The sequence below is a fragment of the Amphiprion ocellaris genome, chromosome 15, assembly GCF_022539595.1.
Source record: "Amphiprion ocellaris isolate individual 3 ecotype Okinawa chromosome 15, ASM2253959v1, whole genome shotgun sequence".
NCBI lineage: Eukaryota > Metazoa > Chordata > Actinopteri > Pomacentridae > Amphiprion > Amphiprion ocellaris.
Window position 1 is genome coordinate 21,244,734 of NC_072780.1, and position 23,808 is coordinate 21,268,541.

Consider the following 23,808-nt stretch of genomic DNA (forward strand, 5'->3'; position numbering starts at 1 on the left):
CTTACCCAGATTGTCAGTGTTGCTTTGCTGCCATTTCTATCCTGTCATTTAGTCCTGCAGTGTCTGACCTGCCTTCTTGTCCTCTCGTTGCTCATTTGCTTGTTTAACGACCATAATCTCTTGTAAAGTCCTTTAATACCACCTGCTCTTTCACTGGGGTCCATTCCTCAGTTGCCTTTTATACTTAAACCATAAACACTGACTTGAAATTATGACATTTTCTTTCTACTGTGATTCAAGACATGTTGATCCACTGTAAGAGAATATATAAGATGACTGTTGTACACAGAGCGGGGCAGCTTGTTAGTGAAGAGGACAAAGAAAGTAGCTGCAACAGGTTCAGGTGTCTCTGGGATGACAGGTTTAAGGAGCTGATGTCTCTACTCTGACTTAAGACAAGTGAACATTGTTAACTTCCTGAAATCCAAGCAGTTTCTAGGTGCTTTTTGCTCCTGTCACATTTTGATTCACTGTGGGCCTTTTTATTTACTGCACCATAAAGTCTTTCACTTTGATAGAAACAGCACAACCATGAATAGAAGTAAAGGGAGACCAGAAACGTTCCTTGTAAGACAAAGTTGTAATGCCATAAATCATGAAAAAGACAAAAAAAAACAACTGAAAGCTAAATTTATTTATTTATTTTACAAAGAAATTTAAAAATCAATGGAATCCAACATTTTCCCAACTATCCACAGGTGTTACCTATACTGAAAAGAAATGATAACTCTCCAAAGTGCATAGAATTTAATATTTACATTTTTACAACCTCTACGAATGCTGCCTTTTTCACACACTCTGCACTTCAGCTCTAGAAAGATATTTCACCAGGCTGAAAGTATCTCATCAATTTGCTGACAGCTTGCTCTTCTGCTTAACATTTCTGAACCATGCTACATTTATTACTCCGCCAAGGAACACGGCAGAGTTATGTGATGATCGACATATGTTTGTCCGACTGTTTGTGTGTCTGTCCGTCTGTCTGTTCGCAACATTTCTCAAAAACAAACTAAAGGATTTGGATGAAATTTTCAGGGAAGGTCAGAAATGAGACAAGAACCGACTGATTAGATTTTGGCAGTGATGCGGCTTATAATCTGGATCAACAGATTTGTTAAAGATTTCTGTATCATTGCGAGATCGCAGCACAGCGTCACTGTAACTATGGCAACAAGTGAACACTATGTCAGCTGCCTGCTGACGGTCACATGATTGCAATCACACTACAATTCACCGCTGCGGATTTATCAGGACTTATCTGTCAGAAATAATACAAGGAATAATTGATTATATTGTGGGGGTGTTTCCGAATCCCATCAATTCCCATGGCCTGCTCCATACTTAGGTCACGCAATTCGATGTCCATATATAACGTAAACATGCATAACGCACGCCTGTGCTCGCCGCAAGGTAATTTTGTAATTCTGACTGGAACAAAGAAATATGACCACATCTCACCAGTGTTAATCTCACTCCATTCGCTCCCAGTTCACGCTAGAGCTGATTTTAAGATACTGCTATTAACATATAAAGCTGCAAATGGCACTGGGCCATCATATTTAAAAGGGCTTGTAGTCCCATATGAACCAGCAAGGTCCTTGCAGTCCCAGGGGACAGGTCTGCTGACTGTCCATAGAGTTAAAAGGAAGACAGTCAGTGCACGGGCTTTTTATTTCCGTGCACCGTCTTTATGGAACACTCTTCATCTGACATTAAGCAAGCTTGCTCAGTAGAGGTGTTCAAAGCAAAGCTAAAGACTCACTTGTTCTCTGCTGCATATGAATCATGACTTGTGTCTTCTTAGATATCGTTGTGTCTTCTCAGCCATTGTTTTTATCAGTTATCATTTTATTGTAATTTATCGGTTACTTGCCCTGTAAAGCACTTTGACTTGAAAGTGCTATATAAATAAATTTATTATTATTATTATTATTATTATTATTATTATTATTATTATTATTATTATTATTATTATTATTATTATTATTATTATTATTATTGTTATTATTGTTGTTTGTGGGTACATCTATATTAAATGGCTGTATTCTATGGTGCTGTGATTTCTGATCATCAATAACTAATAAACAAACAAATGCTGCATTTCTTAAAAAAAAAAAAAAAGTATTTCTGACAGTGCCATATGGGGGAATGAACATGGCGCTGTACTGTGCTCTCTGAGTACTTTTCTAGTTTTATGGATCAAATGTGTTTATTTTACTGTCAGTCTCTATAGAATCTTTTCATACTTGTTTCCTCTCTGCTCTGTTAGCACAGCCCCAACTGAGGTGTTAGTTTTTGATCTTTCACGAGATCAAACACTTACCTGTTCAACGTAGAAGTAATGCAGTTATTGAGAGGTGATACAATTTGGAGTCAGGGGTGCAATATCTATTAAATGATACAATATTCACTTCTGTTGACTCCTGTAACCAGATCAGTTGTTTGCATAAAGAATACTGACTGCAGCTTTAAGTAATCAACTTAAAGCTGCATTTAATGTTGCTTGATGATTAACAGTAAATCCTTCCATATTTTAATGATGCTGCCACTTCTTTCTGTCATGGCCTGGAGCCCGTTGAGCTTCATTTCCAAGAGCGTTCCATCATTAAACATTCTGTCAATAATATACAGTAGGAATTAACTTGGAGGCTGGAAGGCAGCATACTAATGAGATCAAAGTAATCTGAGAGCTAACCATGCCTTTAAGCAGGACCCAGTAGCTTATTCAGTATTATAGAGTAATATATATACAGATACAGTATACAGTCATGGCTCTGCTGTTACTCCAGATGTACAAACCAGCCCAGATATTGTACTGTTTGCCAGTGACTTCCTAATGTACTCCATACACCCCCTCTGCAGCCCATTCAGTGGCAAAAGATGATGTTGTTATCAGCACTAAGGGCTGAGTGTGCATTCCTCTTCCTGGAGATATTATCTGTGCCCTCCTCTGCAGACAGCCACAGAAAGGAAAGACTGATGGCAGGAAAGAGGAGGGAAACTCCTCTTTTTGACACCATATCAACTCGGCGCTCCTTATCGCTCCCATTTGCTGCTGAGCCAGACGATTACCAGAGTGGCTTTATTCACACAGCCCCGACACTCAATTAGTCTCCCACACCCACTCGCTCTGTTAGCGCTCAGTGCCAGAGACCCACAGCAGCAGACACAAGAGGGGAAAATGCAGATGAGCTGACCCACATCAACAAATCGAAGCTCGCCGTGTTTTAAGTAATATCCACTCCTGACCTCATGTCTTGGATAATGATTTTTTGTGTAGCGTGAAAGAAACATTTGTTTCTAAGTGCTCTAATGCAGCGTTTTGTGCCTTTGTTTTATCTTAAGTAGAGCAGTGGGAATGAATACAGATGTTAGTGACCACTGGAACAAACCAAGCACAGCAGCGACGCACCTCCTCGCTCATGTTGTGAAAAGCAGTAGCAAACGACTGTGTGAGGAAATACATACACTGCCATTCAAAAGTTTGGGGTCACGTAGAAATGTCCTTATTTTTGAAGGAAAAGCTTTTTTCAATGAAGGTAATATTAAATGAATCAGAAATACAGTCTAGGCATTGTTAATGTGGTAAATGACTATTCTAGCTGGAAACAGCTGATTTTTAATGGAATATCTACATAGAGGTACAGAGGAACATTTCCAGCAACCATCACTCCTGTGTTCTAATGGTACACTGTGTTAGCTAATCATGATGAAAGGGTTAGCACATGGATAAAAATGTGAATTTTCATGGAAAACATGAAATTGCCTGGGTGACCCCAAACTTTTGAATGGTAGTGTAATCTGAAACAGAAATATAATATACACAGACATGGACGCATCATTAGGAACACCTCCACATCTGCTTATTAATGTAATTTTCCAATCAGCCAATCATGTGGCAACAGTGCAATGTATAAAATCGTGCAGATGCAAGTCAGGAGCTTCAATTAAGTTCACATCAAACACCAGAAAGAGGACAGAATGTGATATTCAGTGACTCTGTGGCAGCGTTGATGGGCTGATTTTCTGCATTTTCACCACAGCCTTTTCTAGAGTTTACTCCTGGCAGTGTGAAAAACAAGAAACACCAGTGAGGAAAAGACTCACCAAAAGTGTACAGCTGAAGATGCAACCTGGTCGGATGAAGCTCCGTTTCTGCTGAGGCTGCAGATGGTAAAGTCACAGTTGGGTGTCAACAGTATAAATCCATGGAGCTAACCTGCCTTGCCTCAATAGTCCAGGCTGCTGCTGCTGCTGGAAAACGTTTTCTTGCCACAGATTTTATAACAACGGTTTGAATGGTCCAACGGTGGTCCATGGTTGACCATGTTTGTGCCTTTGTAACCACAGTTTACCATCTTCCAAAGCCGTCTGAAACTGACTTCATGAGCAATGTTACATAAAAGAAGTGAATTAGGCTTGTTTCCATTAACTGCTTTGAAGTGAGTAATCTAGGCTGAGCTGTGTCATCAGAAGTAGGCTCCATTATGCATGGCTGAAATAAACACAGTAGAAGAAGCTGGACACAAAACCAGTCGATGGGAAGAAGAAGAAACAAACAAAACTTTTTTTTTTCATGTACGAGTGAAAAATGGAGAGAAGTCTTCAGGTTTTCAATCGGAAACGTCAGAATAATTCTAACATGTCAGCCGTGTTTCATACTGTACAGAGAAAAAGACAATGAAAGAAACACTTGGTGATAAGGTTTACTACATCAGAACTTCTTCCATCTCCCATGAAGCTCATTAACTCTTCTTCAAAAAAGCCACCTCAACTGAGTGGGAATTTTTTTTTTTTAAATTTTCGCAAAATCCATTTATTTTTTCTAATCTAATACATAACTAAGCTTCACAAACAGGTCTTCCTCCTAGTAAAGAGGGCTTTGCTCTTGCCAGTGAGAAGGAACACATTGTCTCATAATCTGTCCTTGCACAGCAGAGTTAATGCCATCTCTTGCTTTTTCATTTCAAGAACCATTTATTCAGTCAATTTGATCAAATCTGACTCCAGATACTTTTAGAGCTACACATACTTAAAAACCTCATCTGTGTCACTCAGAGTCATCTTTCCAAACAAGACAAATTCTCTTGTCACTTACCTGGTAATCACAGTCAGAGTCAGTTTGCAGAGAGAAAATTGCAACATCTGTAGCTGTTGGCCAGTGCTGATGCTTTGAAAATGGCCTTTCCCACATTTCTGCCTGACAGTCTTACAGATAACCAAATAACATCTGTATCGTGTCTGGATCAGCTAACGAAAGCCTCAGCACACCCCCTTAGAAACACAATCGAGATCTCAATCTTTGTGACAGCTCATCTGTGATCTCAGGCTCAGCTTGCACTGAAAGAAATGTCTTGATGTGGTTGTTTCTCACACTAACAGAGACCTGGCTGCTGTTAACATGCCCCAGCATCTGATAGGAAGTGTTGTCATTTGTCCATCTATTGACTCACGCTGAATGTGGAGAAGATTCCCAGGAGCTGAGAGGATGAATGTTCCTTCCCACTGCTCCAGTCTACCAAAATAATTACACAAATGACACTATTTGCCTGGGAGGCTTTGCTCCTGCTCAGCTTTTGATAAATGTGTGCATGGAAACTCCCCGTCCTGTTCCACTTAACCGTCACTGTCAGCTCAGCTGCTTCACACTATTCAGTTCCTCTGCCCTGTTTTTTCTACAGGACATATTTACAGGGTTGCATCTTTTTTTTTTAAAAAGAATGTAAAGTCAGCAAGTGAGGTGTAATGTCAGCCATATTTCAGCATGATGGGCATCGATGGCACTGCACACTCCTCGTACAGAGTTTTTGATTATTGCAGTCAGCTCAGTTCCTTCAGACACAACCAAGCTGATGGGATTTTGCACCTTCAGCAGATGCTTCCATCTCACTGTTTCATCTGTTTTAATTCAATCTCCTTTAACAGATTTCAGTCAGTGGCTGTAGATTTATATTTCAAGTGCGCCTACATACAGTAAACAATCAGATTCATTCCAGACTATGGGAACATTAGCCTCATTGCAGGCCTCTGGATGGCTCTTCATGATTTCTTCATTTTTTAAAATAGTTCTGGTGTTGTGCCCGTTGACGACCGGTGTCCGACTAATTAGAGCCTAGTATGATCAATATGGAAGCATTATTGTAGCTATATTATATGTTAATGTGTGTGGGCCATTATGAAACTGCATATCAAACTGTATGTGTGGACCCTGTTTCTGAAAATGGAAAAGAAAATAAAGGTGAACACAAATCTGTAAATGCAAAATATGTTATGTACAGTCATGGCTGAAAATATTGGCACCCCTGGAATTTTTCCAGAAAGAACAGCATTCCTCCCAGAAATTGTTGCAATTACAAATGTTTTTGGGATACACGTGTTTATTTCCTTCATGTGCATTGGAAAAACACAAAAAAGCAGGAGAAAAAAGCCAAAATTGACATAATTTTACACAAAACTCAGAAAATGTAAAAATTCCAGGGGTGCCAATATTTTCGGCCATGACTGTACATTAGAATAGTGTTATTTTTTTATCAAGTAATGAAAAATGGTTTTTACTTGCTGGCATGTTTCAGTTGCATCTGCAGTCATCTGACGTGTGATGACATGTCATTTTTATCAGGTGCCACATCCCCCGCCGTCCAATGGTCTCTGGAGGATGGAATCCCAGGTGTGTAAGAGGGTGCAGGTCCCTTCATCCCGGTTCATGGAATTGCTCGCCCACTTCCTGATCTCTATGGCCTCCTTAATCCACCCTTTGTATTTGTTAGCCTCTGATGTTATGATCCTGCCCTTGATCCTGGCCTTGTGAGATAACCCATAATGTGGGTATCTCTTTTGCCGTGGTCCGTGATGGCTGATTTTGAATTTTCTTGTTCGGCTTTGTCTTTGTGTATTCTTGTGAGTCATCCAACTGTTTCTTTTCCACATGCAAGGTAAAAACCATCTTTTCCTTACTCAGTTGCCGGTTAAAAAGTAACGCTATTCTAAAGTAAACAAAATGAACATAATCCATCTATGATTTGTACATGTGTAGATGAATATGTGCAGTCAAAAAACAGAATGTAATTATTTCTGTTATTTTATCCATCCATCATCTACATACCGCTTAATCCTCATTAGGGCCGAGGGAGGCTGGAGTCTATCCCAGCTGACTTTGGGTGAAGACAAGGGACACCCTGGACAGGTCACCAGTCTATCACAGGGCTACACATACATAATCACACTCACATTCACACCTACGGACAATTTAGAATTACCAGTTAACCTCAGCATGTTTTTGGACTGTGGGAGGAAGCCGGAGTACTCCATGGAGAAAGATTCCAGACCCAGAACCGTGGATCTTCTAGCTGCAAGGCGAAAGTGCTAACCACCAAGCCACTGTACAGCCCTTCTGTTCTTTTATTATGAGGTATTTTGCAGTATTCAGCTACAAGAGCTGGACAAATATTTAATTCTGTGTGATAGCTGTAAAGGTATTTTTTCTCCCTAAGTCAGTCTTACATCCTCATGTTCACCACTCATAACAGCAGCTAATAAAACATGAATATGTGCTGACAACCAGCTACTGAGACCAGATTACATACTTTGACTGCCTGTTGGTATGTAATGTATGTAGAGGCTGCATAGCCACTGAGGCATATTGTAAGGTGAGCATATTTATATCTAAGGATGTCACAAGATTCAATACTTTGGTACCGATTTGACGCCAAAATCAGAACATGATGTGTAGCTGCCAGTTACTTTGCTATGTTGTTGTATACAGTGTAGATGTTGTAGGTAGTGTAGATTCTGGACAACAACAACATGTGGAAGGACTGCAGCAAGCACGGGTGCAGCAACAGATCCACTGTGACTTGTGCATGTATGGAGGTATTTAGCATTTGAGTCAGATGTTTAGGAAGAGTTACAGAAGATCATAATATGAAATGCAATGCTGTGTGTCACAGACACCCAGATCTGAACACAGAATCCAGGCTGAGAGAGTTCCGGCCGTTACTTTATACTAACACTAACATTACCATTCTTTCTGTCAATATATGTTCCTGCATGTGTGTGTACACATTCTATATGCAGCAGGGTTTTTTGTTTTTGTTTTTTTGCATGAAAATGTTGTTGAGATAGATTTGTTTCTTATTGTATAATTTTCAGTGTTACATTTGCCATCAAGAATAATGAAAGTTGACTGGTAATAGCAAAGACCAACAAGTTTCTGGTGTCTGGTGTGACATTCCTGCTTTGGTCACATAAGAAACACAAGCACACAAGCAGTCATGCATGTAAGAGCACAAGAAAATACAGCAACTTAGCCTCCGAGTTACCCTGCATGAATACACATAGGCCAAACGCCAAGTACTCTTACATGAAGCTCACTGATGCAGTTAGCAATATGCCCATCCAGGTGGCTAATTTGTGTTTTTACTCTTGGTCTTTAGTGGGAGCTAGCCTGTTGCAATTAAGCAAAACTGTCCTTTAAAATCCTCCTCTGTTGAGTGTTTTTATTTGCTGGGCAGCATATCATGAGCCAACACCATGGCAGAGTATTTCTAACCTTAAAATTGTAGTGAACCAATCCCATTCTCAGGAACATGGATTCAGATTTCTGCATTTTCAAACTTTGCAAACCTGAGGAACCAATTCTGTCAACTTGCACCTTGTATCTGGAATTGGTGTCCAGTTTAAGTGTGCCTGACTGAAGTACTCTAATATTACGATTTGTCAATGTGTAGTGCAGGATAGTTGTGCAGTGTGTGAGCAGAGACCTGGAGAGCTGGTGAGCTTGAGCTGCAGCAGTCGACAGACGGTGGATGGAAACAGAGGCGGGAACATCATCTGCATATTACGGTGCGTGAATCTACAGTCAAAAGAACAAAATCTAAACAGAAAGATGTTGGATATTGTTGCTTCAGTGACTGGGAGCAGTCACTTCTCTGTGAGGAGAAAACGGGGCAACAAAGGCTGCTGGCACAATAACGATGGAAAATGTCTGAGTCTGATGGAGAATGAAGAAAGAGGCATGCTGACTCAGTTTTAACAGAGTTTCAAGCTTACAACTTAAACCCCATCACAGAGTAAAGTGAATCCTGTCTACCAGTGTGTTCACACTTCAAAAAGTATTTTATTATATAAAAACTACAGCATCGTTGGTTTGACTCTAACCAGAGACCTGTGCTGCATGTCGTATTCATTTTTTCACTCCATATTTCCTAATTCCTTTCAATATAGACTAAATATGCCCAAAAAAGTCTATTACAAACACTTCCAGATGTGAACACATCCCCCCTGACCTTTATGCTCTCCACTGGCTTCAGGTTGAGAATTATTTTTAAACTTTTAATGTTTGTTTTTAAAGTTCTTAACGGTCTTGCTCCACCGTCTTTATCCGAGCCGTTAACTTTATTACACCAAAAAAGAGCTCTGAGGTCGTCTAATCAGCGTCTCCTTGAAGTACCTAGGTCAAAATATAAACATTGGGGTGACGGGGCAATTTCTGTAGCTGCACCCATTCTCTGGAACAAGCTCCCCATCACCATCAATGACCTCAAAGCTCAAAAGCTTTCTGCTTCAAATGGCTTTTAATACCTAGCTGCCATGTGACATTTAATTTTGATTTTTATGTACTAACTTTTAGATGTTTAGTTTAGTGTTGTTTTATTGCTGTTTATTTTTATTGTTTTATTGTATATTTTACTGCTTCCTCTGTTGTATGTTATTGTTACTGTGTTGTTTTTAAGTTATTATTTTATTTTCACTGTGAAGCACTTTGGGCTGTTGTAAAGGGCTACATAAATCAACTTTGATTGACTCATTGATTGATTGATATTAAGATTAAATATGCATCTTTTTGGGTGGCATGGCGATGCTGTGGTGAGCACTGTCGCCTCACAGTTAGACAGTCTTGAGTTCATATCTGGGCCTGGGATCTTTCTGCATAGAGTTCACATGTTCTCCCTGTGCATGCATGGGTTTTCTCCAGGTACTCCATCTTCCTCCCACAGTCCAAAAACATGCTGAAATTAATTGGTAACCCTAAATTGTCCATAGGTGTGAATGTGAGTGTGACGATTTGTCTCTATACATAGCACTTTGACAGACTGGTGACCTGTCCAGGGAGTTCCCTGCCTTCACCCTAAGTCAGCTGTAGTGACCTGAGGAACTTGAGCATCAGGAGGAGTCTTGGAGTAGAATCGCTGCTCCTTCATGATAAAATAAATCAGCTGAAGTGGTTTGGGCATCTGATTAGAACGTCACCTTGGCTCCTTCCTTTGGTGGTTTAATAATATTAAAAATAATTTTAGATTAGACTTTGATTGTTTGATAGATATTTTAGGATACTGAATCTCGGACTCATGAGAATATACAAAGCTAAAGTAGTATTATTGCTTATTCACCACTGGCATATGGCCTTATGAAGGTTTTTATATTCTTTTGGCCTTTTCATGTTTCATAATTGAAGAGACACAGAAAAGGGGGAATAGCAGAGGGGACGACTCGCAACGAACATTCATATCCCTGAATCAAAGCAAGGAGTCAAGCCTTTGTAGACAAGGTTCCTGCTCAACCAGGTGAACTAACAGTACGTCTCTGAAGTCAGTATTGGTAATGTGTCAGCAAACTGTTGTTATTTCACTGATAACACACACAGAGCAACACTGTGTATCTGAGGTCCCATGTTTGAGCCATTTTAGCTGGTTTTCATCGTTAACCATCTCCTGAGGAGTCCGTGTTCCACAGCTAGTCTCTAGTTTGGCGCTGTGCAGGTAATCTACCTTGAGGTTCAGAGTTTTTGTCCTTTTTCTTGTTTGGCTGATGAATCTAGAGTTTGCAAAGCTGAGTACCAAAACAATGAGCCAAATGTGACTCCAAGGCTCAGGGCTGAGTGATCATTCTCTGTCATTTTACACAGTCATTGATAAAGAAGGCAAAGTGTAAATATGAGAGCTTTGAAACGAGATTAGTTTTTTTTTTTTTGTTTGTTTGATGGAGACTAATGTTTCGTCTGCTCAGTCTTTTAGCACTTTGTGTACCTGAGAGACATAATTGATATTGATCTTCTCATTTGAAAGTAAGGCTGATAAAATATCATCTTATTAGCTGAAATTAGCCCTTTAAGAGGTCTGATAATAGCTCGTGTTCCATAACGTCTCAATGCACCTTTTCATGTTAAAGGTGCAGATGACACACATCACATCACACCTTATTTGCAATGAAAAGCCCTATTCAGTCCATATACAGTATTCACTGGACGTGTCTGTAGCCTGTATTTAATGATGTGTTACAGACTGGCCCTGCCCATACAAAGACGGACATAAAGCCACTGGAGTCCATCATCTCCTTTTCATACTGAATGATGCTCCAGGACCGGATGCTTCTTCATGTCTGGGACTGTACAGATGAACTTATGTGTTCTCAACATGTTTAGCACAAACACTCCACACAGATCGATGTCTGCCTCGTCCCCAGGCTCCAAGGGCTTGTACCCGCCATATACTGATGGAAGGAGAAGAGCTGCCAGGTCTGTGCCGGAGAAAAAAATAATTATTGAACTGATGTGAGAGGATAAACTATGGCTCATCCTGGCTTAGTGGACAACTATACAGTAGAGATGCCGCTGATAAACGGTGTCCTGCTCACACTGAGCTGCACGGCTGACAGCAGCTCTGCTCCCTGAGGGGATGTGGCGGCTTTTTCTTTTATCACTTTCATTTCAAAATTCTGCTTTTCAAAGGACTTACGCGGCACAGCGGTTTGGGCCAGTAACGACAGGATCAGATCAAAGTTTGAAAAAAACAAACAAACCCTGGTCTGGTCCAATCAGCAGAGGAGTAGAGCATAATCCAAGATAGAGGAGGGACTCATAAATCATTTGGTGATTCTAGTTGTGCCATTCAGTTCATTTCAAAGATTTTTAGACATTTACTCAGTAGTTTTATTTTATTTCATATACCTTTATTTAACCAGGAAGTCCCACTGAGATTAGAGATCTCTTTTACAAGGGAGACCTGGCCAAAGTAGCAGCCATACAAAATGTAAAAGTTCTATAAAACATATATATGATACACGAATAAACAATAAACAGTAAAACAATAAAACAGATTGACAGCTATTCAAGGATAGTGACCTCTCAAGAAAAACATAGACATTCCTCCTTCACTTGATTCTTTATGATACTCTTAAACTCATTAATGGATATGAATGTTTCTAGTTTTTTGGAGATTATTCCATGACCATGGTGCATGATGGGAGAACACAGGTTTGCCAAAGCCTGTTAGGGTCCAGGGAACATTCAAAAGCGACCACTTAGAGGTGTGCAGATGATAACTACTAGAACTGAAAGTGAGAATGGTGCTGAGGTATTGTGGGAGTTTGCCCAGGAGAGCTTTATAGATGAACTTGTATCAGTTTCGTTGTCTACGAATGTTTAGTGATGTCCAGCCAATCAGATCATAGGGAACGCAGTGGTGAGTGAGAGATTTTGCATTTGAAATGAAACGCAGTGAAGCATGATTCACTGAACCAAGTCTCTTTTAGGTGGAGGAGGCTGCATGGCTGTACAGTAGATCACCATTATCAATCACAGATAGAAAGATGGTTTCCACAAGTTTTTTCTTTGCAGAGAATGTGGAGCATGTTTTATTTTTAAATAAAAGCCAATCTTCAATTTGAGTTTCTTAACTAAATTAGAGATATATGCATTAAATGAAAGCTTTTCATCGAGATGTGTTCATTCAGTTATCACTCCCTCTTTGAAATAAAAGTCCTATAAGGGTTGTCCTGAAGACAGACGTTCCATCCACAACATCTCCTCTTCAAACATTCTTTGTAAGAGTAAACAGCAAGTGGTAAGTTGTGTGTTTGTCTTGTTTTGTAGAGGGATTGTTTTTGTGTTTGTGTTTAATTTAAATGTTTAATAATTTGTTTATTCTGTTATTGTTCTGTTTTCATTCATGTTTTTGATTGATTTAGTGCATTTGTGGTTCATTTTTGCCAGTTTGTTTGCTTTTGTTTATTTTATGCCAGCTTATTTCTGTTTTCATTTTAATTTTCTGATTGTTTATATATTTATTTGGCTCTTGCTTGCTTATTCATAATTTTAATTTCTGCAGATTTATTTGTGTTTTATGTGTGAAACAGCGCAGTGTACTCGGCTGTTTGTGTTTTGATTTTAAGTGTTTGTATTGTTTTGTTTGTTTGTTTTTTACTGTTATTAAATGCTTGATCTTGTTTTTCTGTGTGTGTTTATTTGTGTGTGGATTTGATTGTTTATCAAGCAAATGTCACATTCAGTGATGCTGAATGTGAAAAGTGATCAGCTGTGAGAACTCATCTAAACCTCTTTAGCAGCTGCCCTTGAACTTTAACTCCCTGCAGCTCTTGTTCGTTCCTGTTCACAAAAGCTTAATCACATGAGATAAGATGGAACAAAATCATGTGAAATTTGTAGTTATGATGGATGAGTTGGTGTTACGGTTTCATCAAGCTCTGGCCGATATAATTTGATCCTCTGGAGTCTCCGGAGGGAGGGGGTTAGGTTTGATCCAGCCTTCCACAGTCCAAAGATTGGTCCTCGAATGCATCATCGCAGAAACAGAAGAATCTATCACTAAGAGATGAAAACACTGACAGTGGAGGTTCATCAAAACACGCAGCATTCGTCACTCAGTCTCACATTCAGAAACCACACAAGCGCATCCATCTTCTTCAGTCTCTAGCCCCTTTTTGGATTTTCCTAAGCTCCTCGCAGAGCTCTCAGCAAAGCACCAACGCTGTAGTTAAATGATATTGTTCAAAGGTTTTTGCTGAGAACAACACCTCTCATTCCAGATGGATGCTAGTCGGTGTTCACCCTGTGGTGTATGATTTCTTATCTCTGTCAGCAGGCAGTGGTGGAGGCTCACCAGGCTTCAGAGTACTATCTATCTGAGTTTGCAGCATAGCTCAGGGGAACTATTGAAGGGGTCAAACTGAGGGCAGCACAGGAAACAATAACACGGAGCAGATAATGACACAATACAATAGAGTCCCCTGAAAATGGCTGTCTTATCATCAAGGATATCATATGTCGGGGAATATTGTGAGAGCGATATGAAAAGCAAGTACTCCCCCTAGTGAAGGAACACAGGTGGTCCGGTCATGCTTTAAACATGTCATGTTTCACCTGAGCAGCACTGAGGTTTGACAAAACTGTGACAACTGCACAAAGGCTTTGATTCCGAAAAAATACCAGTGTAAAATACTCTATTACAAGTAGACAAGTGATATACAGATCATACACTACCATTCAAAACTTTTGGGTCATCCAGACAATTTCATGTTTTCCATGAAAACACTGAATTTGCAGAGCTGTAGAGAAGAAAAAGGAGCTGTCTTAAAAGTTGAGACTATAAATAATGCTAATAATAACATAATAATTCCAGCTCAGGACTTCAGGGCATCCTGGAAAATGCATGTGTTTCAAAGAACACGTTGCTTTTGCACCCGAAGAACTGGATATAATTCTTAAAAAGAAGCATTAGAATCTTATGAGAAACTACAGGAAACATTTAGTGGAGGTCATAAAAATCTTTGGTGCTATCGGTATGTTCATTATGTTCTCAAAATTCACTCAAATGTCTGTTGTTAAACTTTCTTTGAGTGTTTACCAAGGCTTTATCTGACATACGCTAGATTGGGGTCACTTAGAAATGTCCCTATTTTTGAAAGAAAAGCAGTTTTTTCAATGAAGATAACTAATCTATCAGAAATCCAGTCTAGACATTGTTAATGTGCTAAATGACTATTCTAGCTGGAAACAGCTGATTTTTATTGGAATATCTACATAGAGGTACAGAGGAACATTTCCAGCAACCATCACTCCTGTGTTCTAATGCTACATTGTGTTAGCTAATAGTGTTGAAAGGCTAATTGATGATTAGAAAACCCTTGTGCAGTTATGTTAGCACATGAATAAAAGTGTGAGTTTTGGAAAATATGAAATTGTCTGGGTGAACCCAAACTTTTAAGTGGTAGGGCAGTTCCACTAACTTTTATTCACATTACTGGAATGTCTTCTAGGTTCAGGAGGTTGCATCATTTTGACAAACTTGTTGGCACCGTTGTTGGACTCATGCAAAGATTCCTTCTAGCTGTGTTCAGATTCCATCCTCACTTTCAGTAGGGTATCAGTATGTTGTGTGCTTGGACCAAATAAAGTGACAAAATAACATTTAATCAAAACTAAAACAAAAAAATAAATAAATGAATGCGTTGTTGGTGGACTCTGCTGTCCCACAATGCAGTGCAGCAGTGGAGACTCAGCTGCATATAATAAGTAAATAATAAGCACACTGTGAACGATGGTGAGACCAGATCTTAAAGTTTGATTTATTGAGATGCATTGTTTTCTGTCAGAATAACATTGTAAAGTAGGATGGTTTCATGCATGCTACCTGCACAAACAGTATACTGTAAAACTATTAGTGAATACTGTGAATACTTTGTATGTTATATGGAATTATGACACAACCTCTGAGTATTTTGATACTTTTAGCTATTACGATGTATGAGGTCGACTGTTGCTAGGCAATTCCGTAGTCTTCTTCATTCTTTTATTACATTTTTGTTTGTTTTAGCTCTAAATTACTCTTCTGTTGCAAAACTGAAAACAACACTGAAAGTGAATGTGGCACAAAACATCTGCCTCACAGTCTAATCAATGGCTTATCTCCTAAGTCATATCAGCTGGTTTGTGCACTCATTTCAATCTCATTTTAGAAGCTTGAAATTAATATTTTTTTTCATCAGTTCAGGCTGTTTCTAAACGCACAATATTAGGGGGAAAAATGAGGAGAAAGTTGGAAATACTTGAAGTCACTGTATTATAAATAAAATCGAATGTATGAGTGCAATGTTTGCCCTGATAGTGAAAATATGTTATTGCATTTATAAGTTTGAAATATCAAATATTAGATTGACAGTAAATGAACACGGACATATTATGTGTTCTGGTGACCAAATATACGACCATTCAACAGTTTGGGGTCACCCAAGCAATGCCATGTTTTCCATGAAAACTCACACTTTTATCCATGTGCTAACATAACTGCACAAGGGTTTTCTAATCATCAATTAGCCTTTCAACACCATTAGCTAACACAATGTAGCATTAGAACACAGGAGTGATGGTTGCTAGAAATGTTCCTCTGTACCCCTATGGAGATATTCCATTAAAAATCAGCCGTTTCCAGCTAGAATAGTCATTTACCACATTAACAATGTCTAGACTGTATTTCTGATTCATTTAATGTTATCTTCATTGGGGAAGACCTGCTTTTCTTTCAAAAATAAGGACATTTGTAAGTGACCCCAAACTTTTGAACAGTAGTGTATGAATCATGAATTGTTATTCCAGTCATTTTGTTGAGGGCTTTTGTCTGAAACACACAGTAAGAAGTAACCTCACAAATAAAGAAATACATAAACACATCATGAAGGGATTTTCAATGATGCGTCTAATTCTAATTCTCCAGAGGGAGTTTGACAGAAATGCAGTTCCCATGTGCACCACTCGATGGCAGCAGCAGACTGTGGTTTCCATGTTGCACAATTTGGCACAAGAAGACCACGGAATTTTCCCTACCTATCAGATAAAAGCATAAAGCTGCCACACATCCCAAGCACTTATGTGATTAACTCTTGTTTTATATGTGTTTATTCATTCAGTGAAGCAAGACACTGCAGTGAAAGGTCCATATCAAAGTCACATTTATCAAGACTGTAGGAGAACTGCCAGGATGCAGTAAAATATTTGGATTTAGCAGCTGGGGAAGGTTTCGTGGTGACACAGTGAGAGCCTGAGGTTACTGTGTGTGTTTAAACTGTCTAACCAGCTGGTGACTTGATACACTGGAAGAGCAGCAACAGTGCAGAGAAATCTCCACAACACCAGAACCTCTCCTCCTCGCTGCGTCTGTGACCTGAAGTGAACTCGGCAGCACTCTCTGGGTGTAATTCAGCTGCTCCTAGATGACGCTGGATGATAACACACTGTCTTTAGTTTCAGGGCTTGTTAAATGGCTGTGCTTTGAACTTATCAGACGTGAATACAGTGAGAGGAGAAAACAGTTGGGAGACATGCCAAGCTTCTGAATTCCATAACTCAACACGAGTGTGAACTGAACACTTGCATAACAAGGCATGTTTTCATATATCTTTATGTAGGTGGTGCTCATTGGATTATCTGGTGCTCACTAAGGAAGATCCTTTGACTTAATTTAACTAAATAGCATTTGCTTTGTCTTGATAAGCAACTTTGTCTTTGAGTTATTTCTAACTTGATGCAAAGGACATGTCTACATGTAGGCTTCATTTTCATTAACTAGGCTTAATTTGAAATTAATTTATTTTTATTTCAAGATTTTATGTGTAATAATGACAGCTGGACAGGCTGACAACTGATCAAGTAAAATTTCCTTTTGCAGTGGACTTTACATCAGTCTGATTTGATACCACATTGTGTGTCTCATGCAGGTTGGATGGATTTGTTCTAAGTAATGTGATCTGTTTCAGAAAATGTCTTGCTTCTTTTACAAATTAAATTCGAAATTGGTCCAGACTTGCCATATGAGTCATAACTAAACAGTCTGCCTTTCCTCACAGGGGGGAAACCCACTTGTTTAACTTATGGTGACTTAATCTGAATGAATTTGGAGTTTAAATGTGGATCCAAAATTTAGTTACATGCAAAATGGAACAGTGTTTTTATGATATTGTTTTACTTTGCTGGCATTATTTTCTCCTTCTCAAATATTGCTATTACAATAAATTTGCCTGAGAGACCTAAAGTAAAAGGAAAAAACATATTCAGATGTAGCTGCACAGTAGCACTTTCACCTTGCAGCTGGAAGATCCGGTTCACATCCCGTCCTTCCCAGGATCTTTCTGCATGGAGTTTGCATGTTCTTCCTGTGCATGTGTGGATTTTCTCCGGGTTCTCTGGCTTCCTCCCATAGTCCACAAACATGCTGAGGTTAATCTAAATTGTCCATAGGTGTGAATGTGAGAGTGCTTGTTTGTCTGTGTAAGTAGCCCTGTGATAGACTGGTGATCTGTTACACAGACGTTGCTGTGTAACTGATGTTGAGTAGGATTATTACTGAGTCAGCTACATCCATCCATTATCTATACACCACTTAATCCTCATTAGGGTGAAGGCAGGGGTTTTAAACTGTATAACCTTACAATAACTATATTATTTCTAAATTAATAAAGTAGATGCTCTCATGCCAAAAATAAAAACAAACAGTTAAGATTTTCTATGATGAACATGTAGCAGAAACCCAAGGCAGCAAAAGTCATTACTGAGATTAAAATATTTTATTTCAAGCTTTAAGACCTTTATTTGTCGCAAACACAATTATACACAGCAGTGAAATGTGTTGAGCACCTGATCCTAACCAAAATTATAATAAGAGTACATAATAAAAGCACACAATAAATAAATACACTACTTTTCAAAAGTTTGTGGTCACTTAGAAATGTCCTTATTTTTGAAACAAAGGCAGTTTTCAATGAAGATGACATTAAATCAATCAGATATACAGTCTAGACATTGTTAATGTGCTAAATGGCTATTCTAGCTGGAAACAACAGATTTTTAATGGAATATCTCCATAGAGGTACAGAGGAACATTTTCAGCAACCATCACTCCTGTGTTCTAATGCTACATTGTGTTAACTAATTATGTTGAAAGGCTAATTGATGATTAGAAAACCCTTGTGCAGTTATGTTAGCACATGGATAAAAGTGTGAGTTTTCATGGAAAACATGCGATATATATGTATATATATATATATATATATATATATATATATATATATATATATATATATATATATATATATATATATATACAAGGTGAAGAGTAAACACTATATTGGATAGGATTTGCAGGATGATTGTCTCTTGAGCCTTACTTTCCCAGGTTCAGTAGGTGGACAGCCTGTGGGAAGGAGCTCCTCCTCATCGTCTCTGTGTTTGCCTTCAGGCAGCGGTAACGCCGCCCTGATGGCAGCAGAGAGAACAGTCTGTGGCTGGGGTGGGTGTGCTCACTTACAATCTTCCTGGTCTTTACCCTGAATCGCTTGTTGTAAATGTCCTGCAGATTGGGGAGTGTGGTTCTGGTGCTGTGCTCAGCCAAGCAGACCACCCTCCTCAGGGCCAAAAAAATCCTGCTGGGTGCTGCTGTCCTTCCAGGTGGTGATACTCCCAGCCATAGCACTCTGAGTGGTACAGGTGCAGAAGTTCCTGAGCACCTTGAGGGTGAGCTTAATGTCCTTCAGGTGTCTGAGGTGTTAGAGATGCATTTTATCAATGCTTCATATGTCCATTATTATTTTTGGTGACTCAGTCCTCCTCAGCATGGAGGATACCAGTGTCTACACATTTCTGCAGAGATGTTCTGTCATTCTCTATTGACATTTTTCGCTGCTTTTTGCTGGAAGGGCTGTGTTGCCTTACCTTTCTTTTTAAATGCCCAAAGTTGTTCTAATGGATTTAGGTCAGGTGGCAAACTTACATCATTGTTTTACATTTTTTCTTCTTAAGAAACACTTGTGTGGGGGTGCCCGGACAGCTCAACTGGTTGAGCGGGCAACCCATGAACAGGGTCTATAGTTCCTGACGCAGTGGCCTGGGTTTGATTCCCGCTCATGGCTTTTTAATGCCTGTCTTCACCCCCTACTTTTCTGTCTGTCTCTTCACTTACCTATCAAATAAAGCCACAAAGGCCAAAAAATAACTGAAAAACAAACTCGTGTGATTTTGGCAGTATTGTGCTGCAATATTACTATTCTGTCAAACTTCTGTTCCTGTCATTTAGCAAAGCTCCATCTTGCAGTTTTGCATAGAACGCGAGCAAATGTGCTTTTATTGTACGCCACCCATAGAGGTTGACTTTTTGCACCTTTTCACACTGTCTGAGCTTTTCCAGGAACTCCGCTTTTCACTCTGATAACCCCAGTGCCAAGTCTGAAGCAACTATCTGCCAGTTTTTCACAGCTAGATTGCATTAGTAGCACATTGTCTGTGGCCTTATTCTAAGTGGATGACCTCTGCAGCTGTGATTAGTGGTATTATGGCTTGTTCCATACCTCCTGATTACTGCTGCAACTGTGTTTGGGATGTTTTGAATGATTTTTTCAGTTCTTATTGTAATTTTTTTCCATGTCAATCGAAAACTTAGTTTTAAAGATCACAGGTGTATTCACTGTTGTTGCATTGAGTTTCTACTTTGAGGCCTGTGACTTCAATATACTTTTTTTAAGGTATTTGGTTTTAATTGCCCATAAGAAGAAATAGTCTACTTGTCACATAAGAAATAATGTATTTACTGTAAGGTGATTCAATTTTGAATCAGTTGACATTTAGGTGATCTTGCACAAGATGTACTCAAAACCATGTCCATGCTCTTTCACTTTAACAACCCACAGGGACCTACACTGACCATCATGTTATTGAATTTTATTTTTCAGAATGTTTCTGAAAGGGAAATTACTCTTGAAGTATTAAAAATATAACACAAGTTGTTGAGAGTCAAATGTCAGTATCTTCACGATATCCTGCAGCATTTTTCTTTGCTCACTAATCTCAAAACAAGGTAATCTGTGTCATTACCAAGGTGGTTAGAAAACAACCTTCAAATGTGTTAAATCACGTTTACTTCTACATTATGGGGACGCACCTTCCAACATATTACAAATTATGTTTTTATTGGGCTACGTAATGCATTAATGTATGACCTCATGTATGATGGAGCATTTTCTGATGCATTAGTCCACAAGACATCTTATCTCTGTGATAATCAGATTTAGCAACCAGACTGCCGAGACCCGGGCCCAGAGCTCTCTGGTTAATGTCAGTTTACCTGCATGGTGACCTGTGAAACAACTCGTTATGAGATGTTTTTGTGTGTGTGTGTGTGTATGTGTGTGTGTGTCCACAGCATGTGTGTGAGTGTGAACTGGCCTGCAGGGCTCTGTGTTGATGTTGATCGTAACACTACTTGACAGCTCCCAGAACAAAATGCCCCAGTTGCTAGAGGGAGCAGGCACTCAACTGCACCCAGATACTTTATTTATAGGTGGAGGAGATCAAGGAGTGGACAGGTTCATGAGGTCAGCTGCCAGCACATCACCGTTTGTTTTTTACATTGCTGAATGGCACCGCAGACAAACCACAAAAATGAGAAGCCTGCTGTTTGAAGCAGGCAGGTTGTAGCACTTTTTGGCCATTTTTTGCTAGGAACGTTTACTTTAGTCTGACATAGGCATGTCTTGTATGAAAAGTCAGGGATGTCAAATTTGTCATGCAAAAAGCTCCATGCTGGTCATTTTGTGAGGCAGAAACAACAACAGTTACAGTGATGTCAAATCAGACAACAATCAGGGTCTGTTCAAATCCCTTCAATTGTCACAAGCCTTTAAACTCGCTTTGTTGAGTCTTGGCAGGAGTGCTGTTAGAAATCTTTTGATCCTAGTAGCCCCGATAACATTTCAAAAAATGCTCAGACACTGTCAAAAACAATACCAGGTATAGTTTAGGGCCCATGTCCAGCCCTGGGCCATAATTCAAGGACTTCCCAGTAACGCTGCCCTGGAGTCTTGGCGAACCTAACAGAAAATGAGACTTTAGACTTGTTGGATTACCTGTCATTGCCTGTAAGTTTGCATGATTGGACACTAAGTGGTCATACGTTAGCAAATCTTTTAAAAATTGTAACTGACTAAGTATGTTTAATTTTCCCCTCAATTGCTCTAATTTGTCTTCATACTTGTCTCCTGTCTGCTCTGCTCGAACATTCTCGGGCCTCACAGCCTCAGTTTGCCAGGACTGGCCCATGGTGAGGCTACAGTGATGTGTAATGACCCAACTTTGAATTTTGGCAGATTTTCCAAATTACTTGGAGTTCTGTCTATTACCATTGCTCTGTCTTCCTACATTCATATTATAACCTGAAAGATTAAAAAAACTGTCATAATTTGAAATAAATATAGGATGTAAGTGTCTGCGTTACCTATATTGAGTAACAAGTCATCCGCATATAAGCTAAGTTGGAATTGCTTCTGGCCAATTATTGTACCATTTTTTTTCTTCCATCTATTTTATGAAATGCAACGAAATATGCTATATAGGCTGATAGTCCAGGTCGGTACTAGGGTTAAAAGCATTTTTAACAAATCTGATCTTGGTTCCTATTGCAGTTATCAGATCTTTGTTATTTTTTTTTATAATTGGGGAATTAAGATCACAAAGTGAAACTCATCACTGGTAATTGGGATTTAGCTATTACCAGACAAGCATGACAATGACACGATGCTACTTGCAAATCAAACTTCAGACTTTCACCACATACTATATTACTCTTTTCTGACATTATTCAAATCTTAGGTAACTCATTTTTCATTTTGCTGTGAAACAATATTTGCTTCTCACAGGTGGGCTGTGCTGCAGCTACAGAAGCTGTCAAAGCTCATTTAGCATACACTGAATAGGACTCAAATAAATAGCTTGTGTTTAGCATGCATTATGCACTACTTTTAGTTTTTTTTTTCTTTGGAAGTGACTGTTGTGTCAGAAAGACTCAGAAGATACTATACAGAAGTTACAGAAGGTAGCAGAATTTGTTGACTGCAGAGCTTAAAGAGTTCATCACATGCATATTTACAGCTTCATAATTTTATTCCAGGGTTCTATCACAATATGTTTCAACAATGAACCTCAGGCTATTTTAAGTGAAATTTCATTACCTTTAACTTTAAATTCTTATTTTGGTCATCATATGGAGTAGGCATACATGTATCTCATTTTGTTTTGTTTTGGGGTTTTCTTCAAACAGTCTACGCTATCCAGATCTTCCATCATTTTATGTGGTAATACTTCCAGATTTTTTAAGCCCTCTATCAAGGAAAAAGTGCTTCAAGAAGTTATGTTTGTCAACTGTATGCCATCATAAAATGGTGGCTGTACAGATATCTATTTTTAATTGTGTCAGCGAGATAATCCAGAATCAGGCAATATCAGAACCATGATGGTGGGATACTCTGCGACTTGGAAATGTTAAATAATATGTGCATAGTGCCTATCAGAAATAACTGTGCACTTACAGTAACCTACTGCAGAGCTGGAGAGCCAGACTAATGTTAATTTTTTTCACACATCTGGGATGTAATGCCAGCCCGGTGTTGGAGACGATGCAGACATCTGCTGTGCTTTCAAAACCAGATAACATGACAATGCACAGAGAAAAAAAAAGTTGTGTTTATTTTGATATGTGGTCGGTCTGCATTATAAAATGGCATTTTGTGACTTTCTCTACCAAGAAGCAGAAGTGAGAAAATGGGTGAAGACAATAGTGGAGATATCATTTCATGTCAGAAGTTTGATCTGTCTTTACAACATTATTATTTCAGTATGTGAAATATGCAGTAAGGAACCTCTGACCTTCCAATCAGGAGCTCAGAGTCTTAACTGTTTAGCCACCACTGCAACAAAGGCCAGTGGATCAGTTCAGTTCTATGTCTTAATTTTCAAAAAGCCCAGTCTGCTGTGATTTGTCAGCTGCTGGAACACAACATCTTTGAGTCAAAGTGGACTAAACGGAAACTGTTAATTCTAAGTTTGAGAGCAAAACACTGGTCCCAAGGCAGGTGTTACACAAATGTGTTATGCTTTAATGTGAATAAGTGATGGCCCAGATCATAACTTGACAGACCTTCAACCCATGACTTTCTTACAAGGAGGCTATTCACATCTCACAACAAACACCAGTCTCA